This window comes from Pantherophis guttatus, chromosome 2, assembly GCF_059756535.1.
Source record: "Pantherophis guttatus breed Tessera chromosome 2, ASM5975653v1, whole genome shotgun sequence".
Taxonomy (NCBI): domain Eukaryota; kingdom Metazoa; phylum Chordata; class Lepidosauria; order Squamata; family Colubridae; genus Pantherophis; species Pantherophis guttatus.
The window spans coordinates 187,883,470-187,907,174 of NC_142064.1; the positions used below are offsets into that span (position 1 = coordinate 187,883,470).

The 23,705-nt window shown below is 38.7% G+C and overlaps 1 long non-coding RNA gene across 1 annotated transcript in view; it reads right to left on the bottom strand.

The window, feature by feature from the left end:
- LOC117656820 (uncharacterized) overlaps positions 1-23,705 on the bottom strand; it is a 42,581-nt gene that overhangs the window by 4,128 nt on the left and 14,748 nt on the right. The window contains exons 2-3 of the long non-coding RNA XR_004589018.3: positions 17,822-17,872; positions 16,339-16,504 (exon numbers count right to left, since the gene is read on the bottom strand). This is a non-coding gene — a long non-coding RNA (uncharacterized LOC117656820). The remainder of the gene's footprint in view (positions 1-16,338; positions 16,505-17,821; positions 17,873-23,705) is intronic.

Genomic DNA, 23,705 nt, shown 5'->3' on the forward strand with positions numbered 1-23,705 from the left:
ACACATGGCAGGGAGTAGAATAAATAAAATGTCAATCCTAACAAAACCTTTTATTCTGGAGTGCTGGGAGGTGACAAGGCAGGAGATTTGTCTTTTTCTTGGCAGCTTTTAATTGTGTGTTCCTGTAATCCTTAAAAGAAAACAACAACCCAATTCATATCAACTACCACAATAGAGACGGGTCAAATCCCCAAATTTGTCAAACTCTGCTTACAGGATGTTCCTGTCAAGCAAATAAAGAAGGACAAAAGTTGTTTTCCAAGATCTCCTTTTCTCCCATAAGTTCTGAAATCCATTGGACAAGATCAATGCCTGTCTGGAATAGTCTAGAAGGAAGTGGCGCGATGAGAGTTTGATTTATTATTTTATATATACGAAATAGCATGCAAAATATATTTGGAGTAACCAGAAACATAATCAAGAGATTTGGAATGTATGAACAGAAAATATATATGTTTTTTAAAGAGAAACAACTGAAAGCAATACATATCTATTTGACCGATTCAGCCAATTACCCAGCACTATCAACCATGAAGATTTATCAGACAGAGAAAAAATGTTCTGTCAGCCTTAATACATCAGTTACCTACACTTCCAGAAAAAAGCTGTGTTTTCAGTGAATATTCAATCTTTTTCTGTAAACAGTACTCAAGCACCCATTGGGGGACCCAGTATAAATGCATAACTTGACTTATCTCTTAGAGAAATAAAACCATGCTACTCTGCATGTAACTGCAAAATCTCCTTAGTCATGAAAAAAATGTTATATATGAATCAGTGGTGAAATGTAAAATTTGTTACTACCAGTTCTGTGTGCCTGGCTTGGGCAGGGGGATAATGTGACTGGGTGGGCATGGCCAACTTTTTTTTTTTTACTTTTAAAAGCATTTTTTTTACAACCTCTGAAGAGGTTGTATAAAAAATGCTTTTAAAAGGCTCCGACGATTAGGCAACTCAGCTGAGATCCTCAGAGCCTTTTAAAAGCATTTTTTCCAGCAAAGGTTCTGACGATCAGGCAACTCAGCTGGGATCATCAGAGGCTTGTAAAAGCATTTTTTTCTATAACCTCTTCAGCTGAAGAAGTTGTAGAAAAAATGCTTTTAAAAGCCTCTGATGATCCCAGCTGAGCCGCGCGATCATCAGAGGCTTTTTTTTTCTTTTAAAAGCATTTTTTTGGCCGAAGAAAAAATGCTTTTAAAAGTAAAAAAAAAGGCCTCTGATGATCATGCGGCTCAGCTGGGCATGGGGTGGGGGGGCAGGGATTTTTGCTAATTGTTCTCTGACATTTTCAGAGTCCTGTCCCTGGGATCAGCAGCTGTGTTCTGTATCTGGGGTGCAGCTATTTTGTTTAAGAACACGATAATGAACCACCCGCTGCTATCATTACCGGATCGCCGAACTGGGAGCATTTCACCCCTGTAATGAATTATATGTATATAAATTGTATTTCCTACATTTGTATCCTAATAGGAGGTGCAGTGGTTAGAATGCAGTTTTGCAGGCTAAACTCTACCCATTGCCAGGAGTTTGATCTTACAGAACACAGAATAATAAAGTTGGAGGAGACCTTGGAGAGCTTCTATCCAACCTTCTGCTCAATCAGGAGATCCTATACCATTCCAAACAAGTGACTCTCTGGTCTCTTTTTAAAAGCCTTCAGTGATGAAGCACCCACAACTTCTGAAGGCAAGCCGTTCCACTGGTTAATTGTTCTCACTGTTAGGAAGTTTCTCCTTAGTTCTGGGTTGCTTCCTGACTGACTCAAAGTTGACTCAGCCTTCCATCCTTCCAAGGTTGATAAAATGAGGACCCAATATGTTGGGAGCAGTATGCTGACTCTGTAAAGTGCTCAGAACACTTTAAAGTAAAGTTAATAGTGCTGTAAAGCACTATGAAGTGGTATATAATAATAATAATAATAATAATAATAATAATAATAATAATAATAATAATAATAATAATAATAATTTTATTTCTATACCGCCCCTCTCCTGAAGGACTCGGGGCAGTGTACAGCCATTTTAAAACAAAAAATATACAAATATCAAAATTTAAAAATATTAAAAATATTACACAATTTCGGCCCGGATTAAAACCCCACAATTTAAAACTCCCAATTTAAAATAATTACATAGTTAGCCCTGCCTGGCGAAACAGCAGGGTCTTAAGGGCACAGCGAAACACACGGAGGTCGGAGATCTTGTGTACTTCCAGGGGCAGTTCATTCCAAAGGGCAGGAGTTCCCACAGAGAAGGCTCTCCCCCTGGGTGTCACCAGCCAACATTGCTTGGCCGACGGCACCCTGAGGAATCCCTCTGTGTGAGCGGACTGGCCGGTGGGAGGCTATTGGTGGCAGAAATCGGTCTTGCAAGTACCCGGGTCCTAAGCCATGGAGTGCTTTAAAGGTGGTAACCAACACCTTGAATCGCACCCGGAAGACCACTGGGAGCCAGTGCAGCTCACGCAGGAGAGGTGTCACATGGGCGCAACGAGTCACGCCCATAACCACCCGCGCGGCCGCATTCTGGACCAGTTGGAGCCTCCGAGTGCTCTTCAAAGGAAGCCCCATGTAGAGAGCGTTGCAGTAGTCCAGACGGGACGTGACAAGGGCATGAGTGACTATGCGCAGGGCGTCCCAATCCAGAAAGGGCCGCAACTGGCGTACCAGGCAAACCTGATAAAAAGCCCCCCTGGCCACGGCCGTCATATGCTCTTCTAAAGACAGCTGTGCATCCAGGAGGACACCCAGATTGTGAGCCCTCTCTGTGGGGGGCAAAGATTCACCCCCAATAGTCAGCGATGCCACCAGCTGACTATACCGGGATGCCGGGAGCCACAACCACTCGGTCTTGGAAGGGTTGAGCCTGAGCCTGTTTCTCCCCATCCAGACCCGCACGGCCTCCAGGCAGAAGGACGTCACATCAAGGGCATCATTGGGGTGGTCTGGGGTGGATATGTACAGCTGGGTATCATCAGCGTACTAATGGACTCTCAATCCAAAACCACGGATGATCGCACCCAGTGGCTTCACATAAATGTTGAACAGAAGGGGTGAGAGGACCGACCCTTGCGGCACTCCCCAAGCGAGGCGCCTCAAGGTTGACCTTTGCCCCCGTGCCAACACAAACTGAGAGCAGTCGGAGAGGAAGGAGGAGAACCACCGTAGCACAGTTCCTCCTATTCCTAACCCCCTTAACCACTGCAGCATGATACCATGGTCGATGGTATCAAAAGCCGCTGAGAGATCTAATAGGACTAGGACAGAGGAGCAACCCCTGTCCTGAGCCCTCCAGAGATCATCCACCAATGCGACCAATGCCGTTTCTGTGCTGTACCCCTGCCCAAAGCCCAACTGGTACGGGTCTAGATAGACAGCTTCATCCAGGTGCTGGGGAAGCTGTTGTGCCACCACACTCTCAACAACCTTCGCCACAAAATGAAGGTTGGAGACCGGACGGTAGTTTGCTAGTACAGCCGAGTCCAGGGAGGGCTTCTTGAGGAGGGGCCTCACCACCGCCTCTTTCAAGGCGGCAGGAAAGGCACCCTCACTCAAAGAAGCATTTATAATCCCCTGGAGCCAGCCTCATGTAACTTCCCGGGAGGCCAGTACCAACCAGGAGGGACACGTGTCCAATAAACATGTGGCAGCACTAAGCCTAGCCAGAATCCTGTCCACGTCCTCGGGAGCCACAGGGTCAAACTCTTCCCAGGTAATATTCTCAAGACCTACCCCCGTTTCCCCCCCTGGACTCACCCACTCAGAGTCCAAGCCTTCCCGAATCCGAGCGACTTTATCATGCAGGAATTGCACAAAATCCTCAGCTCGACCCTGCAAGGGATCTTCCTGCACTCCCCCCCCCCCGAAGAAGGGAGTGGGTCACCCTAAATAGAGTGGCTGAGTGGTTCTCTGCAGATGCGATAACAGCGGAAAAATGGTTAGATTTCGCCGCTTTTATCACCACTAGGTAGGTCTTGATATAAGACCTCACCAGTGTCTGGTCAGAATCAGATTGACTAGTCCTCCAAATGCTCTCTAGGTGTCTTTTCCGACACTTCATCTCTCTCAACTCCTCGGAGAACCAAGGAGCCAATTGAGATTGGCATTGGGTCAGAGGCCGCAAAGGCACGACGCGGTCCAAAGCTCCGGCGGCCGCACTCTCCCAGGCAACCACCAGGTCTTCAGTCGAGTCATGTGCCAGGGTCTTAGGAAACGGCCCAAGCTCCGTCAGGAACCTTTCAGGGCCATCAGGCACCTGGGACGGAACCATCTGGTCGGTTCCGTCTCCCTGCAGCAGGGGGAAGCGGCTTGAAAGTCTAAGTGAAGGAGAGAATTATCTGTCCATGACAAGACTTTGATGACTAAATCCCCTCTGCCAAGATCATTCAACCACTGACCAGAGATGAAAATCAAGTCCAGAGTGTGTCCCCCGGTGTGAGTGGGGCCTTGAACTAATTGGGTCAGGTCCATGGCCATCATGGAAGCCATGAATTCCTGAGCCACCTCTGACACCTCACCGACGGAAGGCAAGTTGAAATCCCCCATAACAATATGTCTGGGGGTATCCACTGCCACCCCGGTGATAACATCGAGTAGCTTGGGCAGGGTTGCCACCACATGGCAGGGAGCCAGGTACGTGGTTAGCAAACCCATCTGTACCCCACGACCCCACTTCACAAAAAGGGACTCACATCTGGCTATCTGAGGAACAGTGGCCTCCCTCGGACAAAGACTTTCCCTGATAATCGCCGCCACTCCCCCGCCCCTTCCCTGAGCCCTCGGCTGATGAAATGCTTGGAAACCTGGTGGACACATTTCAACGAGGGGAACCCCCCCCTCTTGGCCCAACCAGTTCTCCGTAATTCCCCCTCCATAATAAGATCACAAATGAGAGGGGCTTTATTAACTACTGACCTGGCATTACATAACATCAGCTGAGGACCCAGGGCCTGAGATCCTGTGCAACCCAGGACTTGAGTCGCGCATTGAGAGCCGGAGTGCGCAATCGCTCGCAGACAGCGCATGCATACCCCTGGAACCTGATGTGGCCCCCTGCACCCGCCATACCTGCCCCTCCCACTCATAGTTCCAATTAAACTGCCCTTTCTTTTGCCCCCTGGTTTACCAGTCACATTACCAACTTCCTCCCCTCCGCTGCACCCATATAAATCCAAGTGCTATTGCTATTGCTAATCCAGATTGCCACTTTGCTACAGTGGGTTCACCAGCCTTCTTCTCTTTTTTTTTTTTTCAATTTCTTCTTCCTTTTTTTCCTTTAACATATTATCCAAGTTGAAGATGATTCCTACCAACCTTCAGTGCTTGTTTATAGCACTGACATTTTCAGAGTCCTGTTGCTGGGATCAGCAGCTGTGTTCTGTATCTGGGTGTGCAGCTATTTTGTTTAAGAACACGATAATGACAGAAATAATTTGCTTTCAAAAACAATGTATCTATCCTGTGGTGATCCTATCTAGATGAATAAATGTTTGCAGAGAAGAAAAGTTCCTTTGCTGTTGCTTTCTGTAACACAAGAAATTCTGAGATTTTTTTTTTTTTTAAAAAAGGCAAAGCCCCATGTTGCTTTTTCCACAGACATATGAGATCTATTCAGACAACTGATGGCACCAGAGGGATATTATTATGGGCTTGCCTTGATGTACTTTGCTTTGAGAGACTGCCTCTATCAATGAAAACCTAGTAATGTTGAGGAATGGACAATTTTTTAGATGGTGTTAGTATGTTTATTCTAACCACCATGACTCCAATTATCTGAAACTTTTCTCTTACATCTTCACACGGTAGATTGCAGTTTAATTTTAATGGTTCTAGTCTTTAAGATCAATGGTGGAGAACTTTATCATAAGAATAATTATCACCCACTCAAATACAACAACACACACACACACACACACACACACACACACAGAACCCCAACAATTTGTTTTGTATTCAACATGATAAAAAAAAATTAAACAAGTTGTTTAATTATTAAACAATAATTAAGCTTTCCAGAACATTGAAAGGAAAAGAGGTTGAGTGCTCAACTTTCCTGTCCACTACAGGTTGGACTGAAAGGAAATTATCTGCTTCACTTGGGTGCAAGTTATATTCTCAGTGCCTTTATGCGTCTCTCCCCTAATTTTTTCTATTCCTTCTGCATTTAGTCTTATTTTTACTACAGAATATTTGGTATATGATTGCAAGGCCACTGGTCACAGATAGTAATCTGTTCCTTCCCTGAAAGAGCTCATTGCTTTGGAGGCTCTTGAACAGATAAGCCTTTCCTAAAACTAATTAATGATTGACTATCATCCTTAAAACTTAATATCAATGCTTTTTCTGGTGGTGCTTTCATTTTCTCATTCTTTCCTTGCCTTGGGCTACACAAGATTTCTTTTTTCTTTCTTCTAGAAACTACTTTTTCTATTTTATTAGGTACTGATGCACAGCTTCTATTCGTTTTTCCCTATCTTTAATGGGATTTATTCCTAAATATGTATTCTAAATACTCCTTAGAATAAGTGTGCTCATGTACGTACACAAACATTTTACAGAGAGGAAAAAAAGAATTTCTTTGTGTATGTGTACGTGTGCGTGCATGTGCAAAACAAAATAAGGGCACTGAATTTTGTATCAAAGATACCTTTACTGCTTCAGCCACCTCAAATATATATTTCTATCAAGTTCAAATATGCATTTGGCTAAACCGAAATGTGTAAAACAATAGTGTACAGCATGTACTTAGTGAAAGAGTTGCACTGTACTTTCTATAGAATTCCCACAAACTTCTAGATATTGCTTTTAAGGCTTCATAACAGAATGGGCCTTTTTCTGTTTAACCTCTTTCTGGCACTGTTATCCTTCAGCAAAATTGAGTAATAAGCTGAATCACTGGCAATCTGTTTCAAGGCACCTAGGCCAGAACCATTTGAAGCAAAAGGTGAAAAGGGACAGAGCAAGTTTAAAGGACAAAACATACTTTCTTCTAGGGTCTCTGAACTTGGTCAAAAGTCACCAGAAGGAGATAATTTACCATTTACAAGCAGAAAAACCTCCATGTTTTCCTTTTCATTTAGCCTGCAGTATCTGTAAACTGTTCCAGATAGCTGATAAACTGTTGGGAGGGGAAGAAATCATTTAAAAAAACTCACCATAAGAAATCCTGTTTGTTTTCTTGTTCTCTTAATAGAGATTTAAGAAGAGGAGAGGGAGTGATGGCAGAACGCTTTTTTTGCAGCTGTACTGTTTAGCAAGAAGCAATAGTTCATTAATGGTGGACATTGTTCTCAAAAAGGCACGACTTAGAAGTTGCTCATTTCCTAGCATGGCGCCATTGCCAGCGAAGTCTGGCTTCATTCACTGGTGGCTGGAGTTGTGACAATAGCCAGCGTGACAACAGCTACATTGGAGGAGATAAGGTAGACAAGGTGACCTACTGGAAGGCAGTGAGCCAGTGCAGAAAAGTCACCACACAAAGCCATGTAGAATCTGAAAGAAAAACTGTTTAATTTTTGGCACTCCTTTACTCATAGGGATGTGTTTTAAGCCAGGAGATCAAAAGGATGGTCTGGTTGCATTTGTGGAAGAATTAGCCAACTCTATGTCATTGCCCCAAGGACGCCCGAGGGTAGGATTCCTTCCTTACCCAGTAAGACCTGGTCAATCTCAGTAGGATTCAAACTCAACATAGTAGATGTGCTAGTCTCCTCCATAAATGGGGAAATAAATTCTCCATCCAGCTAACAGTTCACAGCCCTGTCCCACACCCACAAGTTCATCACATAACCCAATAAACTCTTCACATTCAATTGGATACAATCTCCAGGCAGTCCCCAGCAGATGCAGACAAAAGTGTCCTTGAATACGGAAAGTTATGACTAATTTTCTACTGCGCCAACAAAACCCCTCTCCCAATTTCCCAGGCTAAAATATGTGGCAATTAGGAACTGTCTTCCAAAACTGACACTCTGAAATGTACCTGTGGTGCTCCAAAGCAGATAGTGTGACATATTGTGGGACAGTGGCCTCTGAGTGCACATAAGGGAAACCCCAGAAACTTTCTGTATGCAACTCCACCATATATTGACTATATAGACAGTCTATATAGTTAATTTGTATTTGGCTTTGTAAATAAATAATTTCATATTTGCTCATTGAGAATGTCATTGTGATGTGCTTTTTAACTTTTTTGCCATACACTAAATAAATAAATAACTCCTTTACTTCCCTTGATTTGAATTCCCAAAACAAAGCTCAATGCAAGTCAAGGAAGAAATAGGAATCAACATACATCCCTAAAGATGAGCAGCAGAAGATGAGGAAGATTCAGAATAGTTTCTTCGGTGCCCTTGAAGGCAGCTACTTTGGGCTGTTGATGATGTCTTGTGTAGGGACAGCATTTATGGTAACTCCTAGCCTGGGATGGGAAACCATAATTATATGTATGCATGGGTGTGAATCCAGCTACAGAGAAAGAGATGATTCAGCATAACCATAACGGGAAAACTGCCTTTTGGTAGAGGGACTTTCTCTGTAGCTGGATTCACACCCATGCATAAATATAATTGTGGCTTCTTTGGTAAACTTGTTGTCCCCCTCAATCCATAGCAAAATAGTTATGGCTTAAAAATGAACTTTTATGACAGAAACTGGTATGAAAGCTCTAATATGAATGGGTGGTTTGCCACAGTGTACATTTCTCTTCCAGGTCTTTCAGTTTCTTGATATTAAAATTTGTGTTTTATATATTTTAGAACCTGTGTACACAGACATTTATGATTGAAAATGTTATGTCTTGGAAACCCTTAACTGGAAAATGGATCAATTAGGAAACTGGTCAAAACAGAAAATGCCCAGAATCAAAATAGTAAATTATTAAATTATTGATTTATTCACTTTTAACTGTATATGTTGATTTTTGCTCAGACTCCCTTGTTCTCCTCCACCTTAGCAAATGCTAAAGCCACAGTTTAATTTGAACATCATGGTTTTTGTTGACTGCAGGAAGAAACAGGAGGGCAGTTTGAAAGCTTTGGGTATATGCAAGCAAATCCTAGTGTGATCATTTTTCTTTCAGTTAATTTCTTATTTTGGTCCTACATTTAAAAAAAGAAGAAAAGAAGAAGAGAAACAACAACAAAAAAAGGGGGTGGGAACCATGAGCTAAAGACTTATGTACTGCCCGATGGCACCTCTAATGTTTATTTTGATCTCGAGCTTGTTTTCTTCAGAGTTGATCATGACATATTTTGTTTATTCACAGCCTGTCGATATGAGAAAAACCCTACTGCTATGCCTTTTGAAACACAAGCAGGCCATTGGCTGGCAGAGTTTTCCCTTCATTATAGTCTCACCATGATGTGAAATTGTTTTCACCAACATGCATTGTTGAACATAGTCTGCAATTATTTCAAATGAAGAAAAGGTCAGTTCAAGTGTGAAGACTGCAGGAGACAGGCACAGATTACCTAGAACAGTACTTCACTCTTGGTTTCTAAAAAAAAAAAAAATCCGTGTTTTCAAAAAATCCACAAATCTGAGATTATTTTCCTTGTTTCCCTCAAGTAGGTTTTGTCTCCTGAGAAGTGTATGTAATACAGAAGTTGGAAAAGAAGCAAAGCCACAAAGGTTGAAATTCAGCAGAAAAGAAATGTGTCAATTTTATGGTAACTCTTCATTAAAAACAACTACAAGCATGGGTGAGAGAGCTATAAAAGGGTTGTCATTTTGAATGAAACCTAGTTCTTGGGGGGAGGGAATGTATTTTTCGTTCATCTAGGAGAATCTGCTATTCTCAGACTGAATTTGTTTCTTGTTTTATTTCTTTGGCAGCATTTCTAACAGGGCAATAAAACAATGGAGGAACTGAAGCCATAGTTTCCTAATTTAAAATTCTTCTTCTGCCTTTGAAAAAGTTCCCTATCAAGCAAGGAAGCTTAAATGTGAAAGAATGCAGTGCAAAACTAGTTCAAGTCATGATTTTATTTATGAAGGATATATTTTACTTTTCCATTAAACATATTACTCAGAATGGATGACAACAATTGGAGGCAAAAAAGAGAGAACCATTATAGCAGATAAAACAGGTACATTAATAGACAGCGAAAAATTTGTTGACCAAAAGAAGATAAGAATAGAAAGATTAGTGAATTATTCCCCTAGCGGAAAAGTTTTGTGACTGAAAAATCTGGAGTGGTTAATGAAAGAAACCCAGGTTGAAATGGAATGAAACAGTGGATGCCTGCAGTATGTATTTTGTAACATGACTGTTCCTAAATACGCACATTTATCTAGGCAAAAGATCAGAATTGTGCAAGAAAAGTTGGACATTGAAGAAGCAGAATATGAAAAACATTGATGCTTTTGAACATCGGTGTTGGAGAAGGCTTCAAAGAATACTATGGACATCCAAGAAAACAAATTGATGGCTCATTGAACAAATCAACCCAGAACTCTCACTCATGGCACAAATGACCAAGCTCAAATTATCATACTTTGGCCAAATAATGCAAAGACCCAGCTTTCTGAAAAAGACTCTAATGCAGGAAAAGTGGAGGAAAGAAAAGAAGATGATGATCAGCAGCAAGGTAAATGGATTCAGTTCAAAGGCAATGAGTGCACTGTTTTAAAATCAGTAATTGATCATCAAATAGAAAAAAATCTATTTATGTAGTTGCTAGAAGTTGAAAACAATTTAATGGATGTAACAGAATGTGTGGATGATTCTGGGGAATGAGGAGAAGAAATGCTGCCTAGGAAACAATCAGAAAAAAGAGGCAGGAGTCCCCTGAGGTTTAACAGTTAGAGAAAGAAACTTAGGAAGGACCCACCCTAATAGATCAAGCAGTGAAAAGTTGCAGTGGAAAGTTTGTACTTTCAGATCCACAAGATGTAGCCTTAGAATACAGAAGAGTCTCATCTCATTTTCTTTCTGGCTTACCTGGGAGAGCTGACAGTGTCATATAATCAATCTATCTAAGCAACTTTCCTATCACCTGCCTAAAACAAGGAAATGAAATGAGAAATAAGAAATTTGCCTGTGAAGATACTCTGAGGAGATGAAAGGTTTTTATACCCAGTTTTAACTCTTCCTCTTTTTCCCAAATCTCTCATGTCATATCTGGGTCTTACATCTTTGACAGAACTTTTCTTTTTCTTCCAAGAACACTTTTCCTAGTACTATTATTTAACAGCCAAGCAGGCATTCTGAGGAGGAAAAATCCACTTTTTAAGGGTGATGGAAACAAGTCCTCAAAAAGTAGCTCCTTGGAACTATCAAGAACTTTGCACACCCCAGAAATATGCAGTCTTAATATGAATGTAATCAGGGGTGAAATCCAGCAGGTTCTGACAGGTTTTGGAGAACCGATAGCAGAAATTTTGAGCAGTTCGGAGAATCGGCAAATACCACCTCTGGCTGGCCCCAGAGGGGGGGGGAATGGAGATTTTGCAATATACTTCCCCCAGGAGTAGGGTGGGAATGGGGATTTTGCAGTATCCTTCCCCTGTAGTGGGGAGGGAATGGAGATTTTGCAGTATCCTTCCCTTGCCACGCCCACCAAGCCACGCCCACCAAGCCACACCACGTCCACCAAGCCACGCCCACAGAACCAGTAGTAAAAAAAATTGGATTTCACCACTGAATGTAATCCATATGTTGCTGCTGTGCTCTTTTGTGACTGAATTATTTCAATAGTATTGCAATTTTCATTTGTTAGAGAAATTCCATCTTGCTCTTTGTGGTTTCCACAGTACATTTTTTTCCTGACTTCTTCTTGCATGGAGACACTGAAAGTTTGCATTGATATGTCCATCTGTTTAACGGACTACAACTAAGTGATGACAGTTGGATGATATAATGCAGCAACTAATTTTTCCAGGCCATTACTTTGTTGCTATAAAGTTTAGTGCTGAATGGTTTGACAACTGACAGCACCCAAAGTGATAGAGATCTGTTTGGTTGCTTCTTTATACTCAAGATGTTTCTTGGAGAGAAAAACAAAATCTGCTGACATTGTTGGATTCAGAGATGATACCTCCGGATTTTAATTAAGAAAATAATATTCAGGGTAATAGATATTAGCAATAAACATGTGTTCTAAATAAGAGACTGATGTGTCACAAACAATGTATCATGAGATAAATCTTCATGCCTTGATCTGATCACGATTAGTGATTGTAGGAAATTTTGGAATATCTTTTTTTTCCGGAGACCTTTAATACTTGAAGGTTCTGGACATCTATATGAAAATTGAGTTGCAGATTATGCATTATGTTGAAAACAAAGACAAGAATTTAAGGGAAATATAAACTAAAATAGTACTAAAAGTACAAGACTGCTAAATTAGAAGTATTAGTAAGTAGACTTGCTTTCACATGGAGCAAGCAATGTTTCCCAATTTTTTTGGAATTGCAAGTAATAATTGGAGAATCAAGAGAAAAGATGCAAAAGTAGTTTTAATAAAATTATCTTGAAATATTTATGGTAGAGTAGTTCACTGAAACCAATAAGGCTAACCAGGAACTGAAATATTAAAAGTTAATTATTATAGTACTCTTAGATCTATTCTTTTTTAAAAAATAAAATGTTTAGCTAGAAAAGAGAAATCGTCTGTTTTATCAAATTTCAAAGTAAATATCAGTAATTTAATGGATATCCATAGGTAGCACATGATAAAATTATTAATTATGTGCATCAAAATTTTATGTTCATTATGATTTGTAGCTTTTCTCCAATATTTTGGGTAATCATGAGTTAGTACAGCACATAATGCTAATTTCTTAATATGTTTAAATTCTCACAAATTCTGTCCAGAACAAAAAAAAAAATGTGACTGATTTGCAGGTGTACATATATTGATAACCTGAATGTTAAATTATTTATTCATGTCATAGATTCAAATATTTTCTGGATGGCAACGAAGCAGGCACTGGGTATAAATCAAATGGTTAAGCAACCAGTTCATTTAAAAGAGAAATTAAAATAGGCATTAACCTGTTAGTGCTATATACTGTACAGGTGGTCCTTGACTCACAACCATTCATTTAATGATTGTTCAAAGCTACAATAGCCTCAGAAAAAGTGACTCACAATTAACACAATTGTTGTACCATCCATACAGTCACATGATTGCAAATCAGACCCTTGACATCCAGCCCACATTTATGATTGGCTGCAGTGTTCTGTGGTCATTGCGATTGTGATTTGCAACATTCCCAGCAGTCCCTGCCAAGCAAAGTCAATTAGGGAATCTGGATTCACTTAATGACATGTGTTTCACTTTAACAATTCCAGGGATTCGCTCAATGACCACAGTAAACATAGTCATAAAATTGGCTCCATTCATGTGATGATTTGTTTTATGACTGCACTGATTTACAATAGACATTTCAATCTCAATTGTTGTTATTCATTGAGGATCAGCAGTTCTGGTACTTTAAGGATTCTACTTTTCTTAATACTTTTTTTCACTGCTTACCTATAAGTAAAACTAAGACTTGACTAACAAGGTTCTTCATTGTTTTCAGTTTTGCCCTTACCTAATTTTATGGTTCTCAGGTCTTCTCTTCTCTTCTCTTTGGAATCATCAATCACTGGACTTCTGAATAGCATCAGGCCTCTTTTTGGAAGTCTTTGAATCTTCCTTTCATCATTTGAATGCTTCTGTTTTCTTTTGTACAAATGGACCCCAGCAGGAGTGGGTTCTAATTTTTTTTTCTTATCGGTTCTGTGGGTGTGGCTTATTTTGTGGGCATGGTTTGATGGTCATGTGACAATTCCTTAGGATTTAGCAGAGGTACTGGTCTACCAAGCTTTTAACTGCTTGCAGAGTCGTACTGGTCTACCCATTTGCTTTTGGAGCCTCCCGGTCTACCTATTTGTTTTTGGAGCACACCAGTCTACCCATTTGTTTGCACTGGCCTACCACCACACTGCCTTTTACTGCTGATCAGCTGTAGGGCAGCCCTTTGAAGTGCTATGGCAAGAGTTTAAACAGTTTTTTTCCTTCCAGACGATCAGCTGGGACTCGGGAGGCAGCAAATAGATTGGGGGTGGGGCCAGGCAGAGGTGGTATTTACCGGTTCTCCAAACTACTCAAAATTTCCACTACCGGTTCGCAAGAACCAGGGAGAACTGGTAGCAACCCACCACTGGACCCCAGTTCATCCTTTGATGAACATTTTGCCTCCATCCAGTGAACTTTGGCTTTAAGACAAGAGGTAGCCATTACATACATACAGCTCTCAAATTATTTTAAGACAGGCCCATAATACAACTTCTCCAGGCCAGATGGGTCACTTTTCCAATACTGCACCACCAGAACTTATACGCTCCACATTTTTATGAACAACTATTCAGGTCCCTGATTATTTAATTCATTTATTTAAGAAATTATGTCTCTAATGCAGACATCAATACATTAGAGAGGGTCCAGAGATATTTTACTAGAAGAGTACTCAAATCTTCTGCTCGAAATAAAGTTCCCTATACCACCAGGCTTGAAATTTTAGGTCTCAAACTACGCTGTCTATGTTCCGATCTATGCTTAGTTCATAAGATTATTTACCAAAAAAAAGTCCTACCTGTAAATGAGTACTTTAATTTCAACCGTAATAACACAAGGGCTATCAATAGTTTCAAACTCAATGTAATTCACTCTAATCTTGATTGTAGGAAATATGACTTCTGCAATAGAATAGTAAATGTCTGGAAAACCCTACCTGATCCTGTTGTTAGTCTCACTAATCCCCATACCTTTTACCTTAAACTGTCTACCGTGGACCTTTCATGTTTCTTAAGAGGTCCCTAAGGGGGCGTGCATAAGCACACCAGTGTGCCTTCCATTCTTGTCCTACTGTCCCCATTTATATGTAATCATTCTATGTCTTTATAGCTATGTTTTGCCTATTTACATCCTTTTATTTGTGCCAATTTTTTTCATGTGTTCATGTCTATGTCTATACTGTTACTTGTTTCCTTGTACTTGTTGAGAAATAAATACATAAATACATAAATAAATAAATAAATAAATAAATAAATAAATTAATTAATAAATAATAAATAATAACACAGCTAGAGACGAGCTTCAGGAAAGTAGAAGCTAGAATGTGAGTAGTTCTACTCAACTATCATTTGATATCTATTTGATATCGACATACCTTTTTTCCCCTTTGCCTTCCCCATTAACCAAGAGTGATGATTTTCTTTTAATGTAATAAAGATATGATTTGATTTAATTCAACATGTAACTTTTTGTTATAAATTGATCTCTTCTGGTTTTAGTATTTGTAGGATTTAGCGAAACTGAAAATGAATAATCCAAAAAATGGATTCTCATTGTGGACTGACAGAGTGGTATGGAGCTCTATCATCTCACATTTATACTCTAGAGTTTGAGAAATTAGGATAATTGGCATGTACTTATGTGCTTCCAATAGACATAATGGAAGAGTATTTCTAGAAAATACCAGTAAAAGACTGATTTTGCTTTTATGAGTATTTAGCCTATTTCTTTCTATATTGTTCTCGTTGCAGTAACAATAGGACTGCTCTTCTTGTCCCCTGAATGTCTGGGCTACATTTACATCTTTTAAGCATTTTATCTGTTAGCAGAGAGAAACATCCATTACACATTTATGGTTGCTAAGTTTTATGCTATAGTTCATTACTTTCAAAGATTACTGATAGCTCAGTGCTTATAATACAGTCACTGGGTTGTCACAGTTCTTTACTTATATTACTTCTATTTTACTTTATTTCCTTTCTTTTAAAGATTTAATGAGTACACTTTTGATAGCGCTGGTTTTGTGACTGTAATAAAATGAAATTAAATAAGAGTGGCTGTTTCCCTATAATGCACATTACCGGAGAGATAAATTACCCTACTTGATATAGCATGTTTTCTTGCAACAACAGCAGGTCCTCTAAGACTATGAAACTATTAATTAATGCTGTGTAATCAGGGGTCATCTCATGATAGATATGGCAATGTACAGAGATGAAGTAATAATATGGTACGGCTATACATCATTGGCTCATTGAGACAATATTCTGAGTGCAATCCTGTTTTTTCTCTATGCAGAGTGCAATTCCCATGTAGCTTACATGAAAGATAGTACATGGCTCTGAATGCCAACCTAATGCTAACCTAATATCCTCCCTGTTTAAATTTTGGGAGATGAGACGCTACTATTTAATACCTCATTGCATTTATATAGAAAAGGGCTTGAGTGAATGTTATGTTGTGGGAGATGCAGTGAAAATAATGCTTTATTTAAATGTAGGTTTCCACAGTGTCCAGCAATTGGAAAGAAAGTTATTACATGCATTAACTCACCTTTGAGATCTAATATTTTCAGATGTTTATATTCTTCTGAAGTTTATCTCAGTCGCATAGGAACTAAATAAAAAGTGGATTTTCTGTTCTTATTTATAGCGAATAGTGAAAGGACTTATTGTTCAGCATTGGAAAGGCAAGCATGTAGCTCCAGCTGTTCAGTGATCTGCAGAATTAATATAGATTACCTATGGATAAGTGTAATGAATTATATCTTTCATTTATTGAAATGTTTGTACAAGTTTATGCATGCATGTACAGTAGTGGCCAAAATTGTGGAAACCTTTTGGGAAAAGTGTATTTTTGCGGTTTGATGACTAATAATACCACTTTTTTGGGGGGGGGAGTTTCAAGATAATCATATTCCACTGTTGGAATGGCCTGGGAATAGCCCAGACCTTAACCCAATTGAAAAGCTATGGAGCCAACTAAAGAAACTTGTTAGTCAGAAGCAACCAGCAATAAAACACAGCTAATAGAAGCAATCATTCAATCTTAGTTTCACATTATAACAGCTGCAGAACTAAAAGACTTGGTTCACTCCATGGGAAGATGTTGTAAGACCATAATTCATGCTAAAGGTTACCCAACGAAGTATTAACTGACATGGTATTTTTTTTGTATATCTCGTTTTTTCTACGTGTTTCACTTTTCTTCTTTATACTATAACTGTTATTCTAATAGCAGATCCTTCATAAAAGTTATTGCATTACATTCTTGATTAAATTATCTTTCCATTGATATATAATTTTATGGTACTACTCCAAAAAAAGTGGTGTTATTAGCTAGTTTTAGAAAATACACTTTTCCCAAAAGGTTTCCACAATTTTGGCCACTCCTGTATGTTCGAATATATGCCCTATGAGATTTTTTTTCTAGCTTTCTTTTTTTTTTCTATTACAATTGCATGTATTTTTTTTCTTTATTTTGTTTCTATTTACAGTAGTTAATTAAAAAGGGGAGGGGGGAGAATGGCAATTGGGCATTGAAGCATGCAGTTTTATGGGCAGAGTTTGTCCATCCCATCTATGGAGTGAACAATGAAGCTTCCAATTTGATGTATTTGAAAATGAGTAAATTATATTATATGTCCAGTTCCCATTCAGATCTTACATTATCTCCAGAACATCTAAAGAGCACTTCAGGAATTACAGTCTGCTCAGATTAAAATGAGAAGCAAAGCAATTTCTTTCACTAACACCACTCCCATCCCAATGAAACATGAAAACTTAACCAATTTCCTTGAGAGTTAAGGAGATGGGAAGGAAGGAAGGAGAAAAAAAAGAAGGTAACATTTATAGATCTGCACCACCACTCCTTCTCATAAAATAATGATAATTCTCGTAGCAATTTTGATTTTGCTACATTCATCATTTGATACTTCAAATGGCCAGGATAGTATCATTGCCATTATTTCAAATATAGATTTTGTTTTCAGTCCAACAGAGGCTGAATCATCCAAAGAGCTGAATAGAAAACTCACCTCTGACAGCTGATCAATAATTCAGATGTTTCACTGTTTCTCCTCTAGGAGCTGAATTAGAAAAGGAAGGCAAAATAAGATAAACCATCAGCAGATTTCACATATTTGGCATTTTTGGGACTGATTTTTTTTTTTAAAAAAAAGCCCAGAGAGGAAGGGTTGGAAATAAATAAATAATACCTTCTCTGTCTTCCTCTGTGATTAATGCCACTTTTTTCCCTAAGATATGACACAATATGGACCCTTCCTGAAATGCTTTTGTATTACAATCTGCCTTGTCTGCATAAAATATATAAAAATTTAAGGTGTTACCTGTTGCCTCCAAGGTTACCAAATATAACTCAAGAGTTTTACATTTTTGTTAGACTGGGAAAGAAGAGCACTCAAGGTGAAAACATGGGCCTATTATCTTGAAGGGCTATTAGAAGTGGCATCTTGAAGTGAACCACCTTAACTGAATTATTTCCACTGGCATCAATGTCAGCATTGTCGCCTATGTGTAATGGATATGACATTCTATACTCCAAAAGATGGGCCATTCAACTTTATAGAAACAGCCTTGCAAAGTGTTCTGTCTTTCACCCTTTGAAGGAACTGAATGGATATGATGAATGCTTTTCCTATAAACTCTGACAACCTGATATCTAAATAGATGGATTTGCCATTTCCTTCTGGTAGGAGACAAACTAAGCCTGCTCGAAAGCTGTGAGGTGATTTTTTTAAAAAATGACGCAAATGTTCATACATTTAATGGTTGCGTCAAAAGCCCTTTGTGCTGTGTCTGAGAATTTCTCCTTGACCGCCTAAGCATAGAAAATACTTCTTTGGTTTTCATCCAATAATTGCAGCTAAGAGATGGCTACACAAAAACTCTCCAGGCTGATTTTAAATGTGCTCCAGGAAATTGCAGAAACATCTGAGCTTTCAAAATTATAAAGTTATACACCTGATTTGGCCAGTATACTGTAGCTGGTTAGTTAGTTGCTGAGAAAAACTATTTTTTTGTATCTCCTTGCTAGTTTTTCTAACTCCTGGGGATTACAGGCAGCACTGGGTGGAAACAGGGGCAAAGCAGAAGCAGAAGCAAAGGAACATTTCTCAGAAGATGTATCTTTGATGTTTGCATTTTCCCTATGTCTAAATCACTTCGAAAAAGGTCACTTTGAATGTTATTCTGAAAACCTTTTCCATCACATTCTGGGATGACATTGTGAAGGATGACAAACAGTGGCTATTATAGTTGCTGTAGCTGCATGCACTGGCATCTGAAAAGTAAATAAACAAGCATACTTAGAATAAAAAGCGAGTCCAGAGGTATTTCACGAGAAGAGTCCTCCACTCCTCTGCTCACAACAGAACATCTCATGCCACCAAGCTTGAAATTTTGGGATTTAGAGCTATACCGCCTTTGGTCTGACCTAAGCGACCGCCTTTGGTCTGACAAAATTATTTGCTACAATGTCCTACCTGTCAATGACTACTTCAGCTTCAACCGCAATAATACACGAGCACACAATAGATACAAACTTAAGGTAAACCGCTCCAAACTCAATTGGAGAAAATACGACTTCAGCAACAGAGTGATCAATGCCTGGAATACACTACCTGACTCTGTGGTTACTTCCCCAAACCCCCATAACTTTAACCTTACACTGTCTACTGTTGGCCTCACCCCATTCCTAAGAGGTCTGTAAGGGGCATGCATAAGCACATCAACGTGCCTACCATCCCTGTCCTACTGTCCTCATTTATTCGTATCCTTATCCTGTATTCATAATCATGTTTATACTCATATCTGTTATCTTACATGTGTTTGACAAATATATTAATAATTTCTTTTTTTTAAAAAAGGAAGCAGGATACATGCATAAGAACATTCTTGAAGCATTTATCCTAGACAAATTAAAGTGTTTGCCTTTCCTCTTTCAATGATTAGGCCTACAGGCAGAGTGTAGAATTTTGAGGCACACTCAGGCACAACTCTTACACTTGCCCATCATTTGCAGTGGGAAAAAGTTTACAGAAAGCAAACATGAGAATTATGTTGAAAATTGCTCTTTTATAGGCCACAGTTTGTCATGAAACAACATATGCATTGATCTTGATATGTCAAAGGTCTTTCTCTTTGAAAACTGCTTTGGGACTTTCCTCCCAATAAATATAAGGAATCATGAAAGTTAACAATAGGGTATAATTGATTGTCCTTTCTGCCAGGTATTGAACCTGTCTTGAAAAGCCAGGAGGGTATTGGTTTTGCCAATGAAGCTAAAGCTGATCTAAAGCACCAAGTTGGTCCTGCAATTATTATTTTCATTTGAGAATTCCAACAAAAGGCCAAGCAAACAGAAACCTTTCCTCATATTTGGTCAGGCATAGGAATTAAGGAATTAGAAATAAAATATTGGGCATTTAAATGATTTGCTAGAACCCTATCTTTAAACATGAGAAATCAATGTGAAAATCTCTACTGAGGAAAGTGCCTTGTTGTGGCCTTAATTAAGCCAAACTATATCCTGAATTCAACATGTTACTGTGGAAAGTAAGAGATGGATTAATTCTGATTTTCTTTTCAAAGTATCTGGACCATCTGTAATGTAATAACTTTACGTAGTTGGAAAGCAATTCAATATTCTCCAAAGGTCCCTACAAAACATCTATTGGATTAAGCCGCAGAAAAATGTAATGTAATTTTACGTTGTGGTTTAGTGCACTATAGACCTCATTACCACAAAAAAATTTAAAACACAAGAAGCTTCATTTTAGGATTCTTAGTATCCTCATGACAACCCAAAGAAAAACTTCCAGCAGGTATTCCTATACTGCTACAGTTTCCTATTTCTTGTGCCCATGTAATATGTAAGGTATAGTGGTTGAAGTTGTTAGAATAGGACCATACTTCTCAGGTTCAAGGTCAGCTTCAACCATGTGTCAGTACCTCTGTTCTTGATCTGTTAGGGTTGCCAGGTGTCCACTATTTGAGCGGACAGTCCACTTTTTCACATGTTCACTATTTTTTTTCACAAAATAGTGGACATTTTTTTTATTCAAAAGCTTTATGATGAAATGGTACGTAATCTAAAGCTGTACAGTCTAAGAGAATAAGGATAGGAGAATCGCGTTTTGTCTTTTTTTTTCATAAGTTAGAATGAGACAAAGATCGAATGCTCATTGCAATAATCACATTTTACACAACAGCACAAAAAATGCATGAAAGCAGTTATCTTTTGATATCAAAAATGTAGTGCTGAAGGTTTTTGCTGAATTTTTGAATTCTGTAAAGAAACGAGAAGAGTTGAAATCATTTTTTGAGTTTTGTGAGTCAGAATTCCATGAAGTTTTGTGCCATGTTCCAACACGTTGGTTAAGTTTGTTTAAAGCGGTCGAAAGACTTCTTTTAAACTGGATATCTCTAAAATTGTATTTTATTTGTCTTGGATCTGATGAGTGCCATAAGGTTATCTGGAACCTTATTTTGGATCAGGAAAATGAACTCGCAAAGGACAATGAACCAACAATTTCAGAATTGTATTTATATTTCATGCACTTCTTCATGTCAATAATGCAAGACACCCTACTGAAGCTGGAAAGCAAGAAAATTCTTGCATGTGATCTTCACATTATCATGTGTAAGCTGCATGATTCTTTGCAAAAAAAAAAAAATACGATGAGCATTTTTTTGGAATGAAAGTTTTATTTGCCTTACGTAAAAAACATTTGCCTGAGAATGCCGTGCAAAAGTTCAAGAAAGAAGCCATCAACGTGTATCAAAGAGCCATTGTGTACCTAGAAAAGTGGTATAATTTCACCGATTCAGTATATAAAACACTAAATTGTTTCAATCTAATTGATTGCAATAATCCTCCAACTTTAGAAGAAATGACGAACATCTGGTTATTATCACCATGGCGAGAAGAACTTCCACCCAACACTCTCTTCGATGAAATTTCTGCCTTAGAAGAAGTTTATGTTCATCTGCAGGGCGATTCATCCCTTGATAAGTGGATGTACTTTTTCAAGAAAGAGCCAGCTCCGAGTTTACTGAAACTGTTCCAGTATTGTGTATCAATTCCGGTATCAAATGCAAACGTTGAACGAATTTTCAGCGTCATGGGAAATTTGTGGACTGACGAACGTAACCGACTGCTTGTACCATCAGTTCGAAGTGAACTTTGTATATTTTTTAATATTTCTCAATGTTGTACTGAAATTAAAGAATTATTCCTTAAACACAAAGAATTGATCAAAGCTGCGCAGTCAGATAAAAAATACACACGACAGCAAAGTAAAATGTAATTTAATATTTTACATATTATTATAATATATTTGATGTTTTGAATTTTAAGTAAAGTTTTGAAGTGATTATTTTAATACTTGTTAAAATGTTTGTAAGAAAATATATAATTTAATTGTAAATTTTTTTAAAATTTTTTTACTACTTAGCCCCCCCTTCCCGCGCTTGTCCGCTATTTTTTGGAAGCAGACCTGGCAACCCTATGATCAGTAGATAGGATAAAGCAGACTGGCCCTATGCCAAGGCTAAGATTTAGTCTTAAGACGCCACAATATTTTTTAAAATACTGATTAAACAGAATTAAGTAAATACATGATGATGTTTGGCAGTTTACAGCTTATAACTATAGAACTAGAAAGCCTATTCTAATGAATGTAAAAGAGAGAGAGAGAGAGATTGCCAGCACTCCCCATGAATGTTGATAGTTTCTCCATTAAGTACAATTTACATTCATCAGTGACTGACAACATTTGCTGAAGAAAAGTTTGGCTTGGATCCAAAAGTCTTCTTGCAGAAAATATTTCTGCTCATGCCAGGCTCTTCCTGTGGTTTCTGTCAATCTGCCTGTGATCCTAACATTTATTTATTTATTAAATTTACATGCTGCCCACCTTGCCAACAAGTGACTCTAGGTGACTTACTTAACAGCAAGGTAAAGACAAAATAAAACATAATATTAAGATAAATATTAACATTAGAATTAACATTAAAATTAACAAAGGCATCCATATCATACCACCTCCTTTTCGGAGTCTCCACAGATTCTCAGAAGACTGAGGTGAACAGGAGAGGAGAATCCTGTTGCCTGAACAAAATCCTGTTGCATTTATTTATTTATTTATTTATTTATTTATTTATTTATTTATTATTTGTTTGTTTGTTTGTTTGTTTGATTTATATTCCGCCCTTCTCCAGAGACTCAGGGTGGCTTACAATGGGTTAACCAATAGCCTTCATACTTTTGTATATACCTGATTAGTAGGGCTTTCGGGCTCCCCCTAAGCGGTGTTCTTTTTTATACAAAGTCACCTTATTGCCCCCATAATCCGAGTCCTCATTTTATCTACCTCGAAAGGATGGAAAGCTGAGTCAACCTTGAGCCTGGTGAGATTTGAACTTGCAGTAATTGCAGGCAGCTGGTGCTACTTAATAACACTTTAGTCTGTTGCGCCACCAAGGCTCTTTTCTTAAAAGCTTGGAAAAAAAAAATAGATTCTCTCTCCATTTTCTGAATGTAAAGTAATTAACTACTTTACATCATTTTGTTATGGCTCGTGGCTAATCAGAATAAAGTAACATAGAGGTGAATTAATACCAAGCATATAGCGTGACCAGGAATCTATCATATTAATTCAACTAGGTTGATTTTGTGTGTGTGGGTGTGGGTGTGCATGATCGTGTGGGGAATTTATGTGGCTAATTAATTCTAGCCATGATAATCTTCATTGCAGTACTTCATTTCAAAGTAGGCTTGAAACTGCTTTATTTTCATAAATTCTAAAAGCAAAGCAACCACATTGTTTGGCTTCTCTTCCAAGCTTTCTGTGGTCACAGGTTGATTTTGCAAGGTGGCACAAAATGTCTTATCAGGTC